This window comes from Penaeus japonicus, unplaced genomic scaffold (genome assembly GCF_977035675.1).
Source record: "Penaeus japonicus unplaced genomic scaffold, GWHDUDI00000001_assembly GWHDUDI00000018, whole genome shotgun sequence".
Classification (NCBI taxonomy): Eukaryota; Metazoa; Arthropoda; class Malacostraca; order Decapoda; family Penaeidae; genus Penaeus; species Penaeus japonicus.
The window spans coordinates 1,588,649-1,591,148 of NW_028234420.1; the positions used below are offsets into that span (position 1 = coordinate 1,588,649).

The 2,500-nt window shown below is 39.4% G+C and overlaps 1 protein-coding gene across 3 annotated transcripts in view; it reads left to right on the plus strand.

Annotated features, from left to right (window-relative positions):
• The window catches only part of LOC122257595 (thymidine phosphorylase), a 17,317-nt gene that overhangs the window by 1,858 nt on the left and 12,959 nt on the right, over positions 1 to 2,500 (plus strand). The window contains exon 1 of one of the 3 annotated variants that reach the window (XM_043022988.2): positions 2,436 to 2,481. The exons of 1 other annotated variant lie outside the window; for it this stretch is intronic. The gene's annotated coding sequence lies outside the window, so the exon portion shown is untranslated. Of the gene's footprint in view, positions 1 to 2,435; positions 2,482 to 2,500 lie in introns of those variants that run through there. One more of the 3 variants, XM_043022985.2, reaches the window with a different exon arrangement.

Here is a 2,500-nt window from a genome sequence, read left to right on the forward strand (position 1 = left end):
AAAGGAAAAGAAACAGTAGCAGTAGCTGCCATGGCAACAGTAACAGATATATCTATAGAAATGTGATAGTTTGGGAATCGAATACCCAATTCACTCATGTGATACTGTTACAGTTGTCAAGAAAGTCTAGAATAGGTATCTTTATCAAGCGAGCGATTTATAAGCACAGTAACAAAGCCCGGGAGGTGAGAAAGTAAGTTTTATTTACATTAACATAATAGTCATAATTCTTATCATGTTATCATGAAAGCAGAGAGTATCTATTCATCATAATATTGAAGACATTCAGCTCTTTCTTAAACACACACGCACGCAAACACACACACACACACACACACACACGCACACACACACACACACACACACGCACACATATACATACATACATATACATATATACAAATATATATCCTTTGTTCACTTTTTCCTTTTTTCGAGATTTAGTAACCTTCAATAGCTAAAATCATGAAACGAAAAGCACATTACCATAAACTTCAAAACACCAGAATATGTTTCTAAAAGCAATTCCAAAGACTAGCAAGGGTGAAAAGCAAAGAACAAACAACGGAAAATTCATTTCATTTTCCCCCACCGGTCCGGTTTCTTCGGGAATGGAATGGCCGGTTTTCAAGACCAGCCGGTTTCAAGGTTTTTGTGTCCCTTATGGCGTAGGTATTTAGCTTATGTGGGAAGGATTCACTCGGCGATGCGTAATATATAGTGTTTGTATTGTATGTGTTAATGGCCATACTTGTGTGGTCTGTGGAAATGTGGTTGAATTGAATATAGCAATGTGGTTGGGTAGGCCTGTGATTTATCGGTGTTCAGATGCACATTTTTATCTGTTCTTATCATAAATGCGTAATTCAAACATCATAATTTTGGCATGGATACTTTAAAGTTCTTGTAAAGCGGGTGAAACTATGCTAAAATTAGGTTGCCATTTTAGCTATATTCTAGCTCTATCTAGCGCTTTTGGGATGATCCAGCAGAGAGATTTGCATCTAGCGACTGGTGGGTTGTGGTTAGCATATAATGGCATGATTTTGTCTCAGTATGAATTTAAGTTCAAATACGGATGGAATTTAACACAATGACTCAATGGCAAATCGTAATAAAAACAGACTCGACGCCATAGAGTATTGCAGTGCAAGTTGTAATATTGCTTTCTGAGCGCATATTTAAGCAATAACAGAACTCATGCACCAAGACAGGAAACTGATTGAGGAACAATTATAAATGATTATTCAATATGGATCGTATTGCATAACTATGATTGCGAATAGATACCATTCTTGTGACAATACTAAGGAAACGTTATAATATATCTTGTAATAAAGATAACCGTATGCTTATTATAACTGACTTCCACAGATTTTTTTAAATAGAAAATTGTAATGGTAATCTGATACTCATATCCATCAGTGAAGACGACAGATATATAAAATATTAATTTCCATAGAAATTTAGCGATTTTTGGACTTGAATCAAGCAGTTTTCAAAAATCTTCCGTTGGCAAGACCTGTGGAAGTTAAGTGAGCGATAAAGCGCTTGTTTCCGAAAACAGGTTCAGAAAATGTCGTATGAGGGCGAACAAGGGTCTTCTAACTGGTCTGTGACGTGGTCTGTCTGCCTCACACCAGACTTTGCACTGAGCTAACACTTTTCCTCACTCTTGCCTCGAGCCTTGCTATGTGGGCGTGGAATGCGATATTTTTTTTCTTTGCATTTTCTTGGTGGTCTATGCTTTGCGTTGAGTAATGATAGCGATGATAAACGGACGATGAAGGCATGGATGAGAATAAAAATAGATGGAAGAAAATAAGAAAAATGAAAGAAAGATACGAAATACACAAAATCAACGAAGACTTTTCGAATTGCCAATCACATTTCCAACACTCAAGCCCGTTGTTAATTCGCGCTATGCTTCTCTTCCTAGAACTTCTATCTGGCTTTGTCCTATGAAGCATTCCGTGGAATTTATTAGAGAGAGAAGGAGAGAGAGAGAAGAGAGGAGAGAAGAGAGAAGAGAGAATAGAGAAGAGAGAAGAGAGAGGAGAGAGAGAATAGAGAAGAGAGAAGAGAGAGAGAGAGAAGAGAGAGGAGAGAGAGAATAGAGAAGAGAGAAGAGAGAGAGAGAGAGAGAGAGAGAGAGAGAGAGAGAGAGAGAGAGAGAGAGAGAGGAGAGAGAGAGAGAGAGAGAGAGAGAGAGAGAGAGAGAGAGAGAGAGAGAGAGAGAAAGAAAGAATGCGTGCGTGTGCGTGTGTGTGTGAGCGTATGTGCGTGTGTGTGTGTGTGCGTATGCGTATGCGTATGCGTGCGTGTGTATGTGAGCGTATGTGCGTGTGTGTGTGTGTGTGTGTTCGTGCGTGTGTTGTTCGCGAGAGGGGACATGCTGAGAAGCCTCGCTGGAGCTGCAAGTTCAGTCGTCATCTAACCTTCGGAAGGTTTCGTCTGTGCTCCTCGTGGTATCAACACTTGGTATTTTTTTTCAACTCGT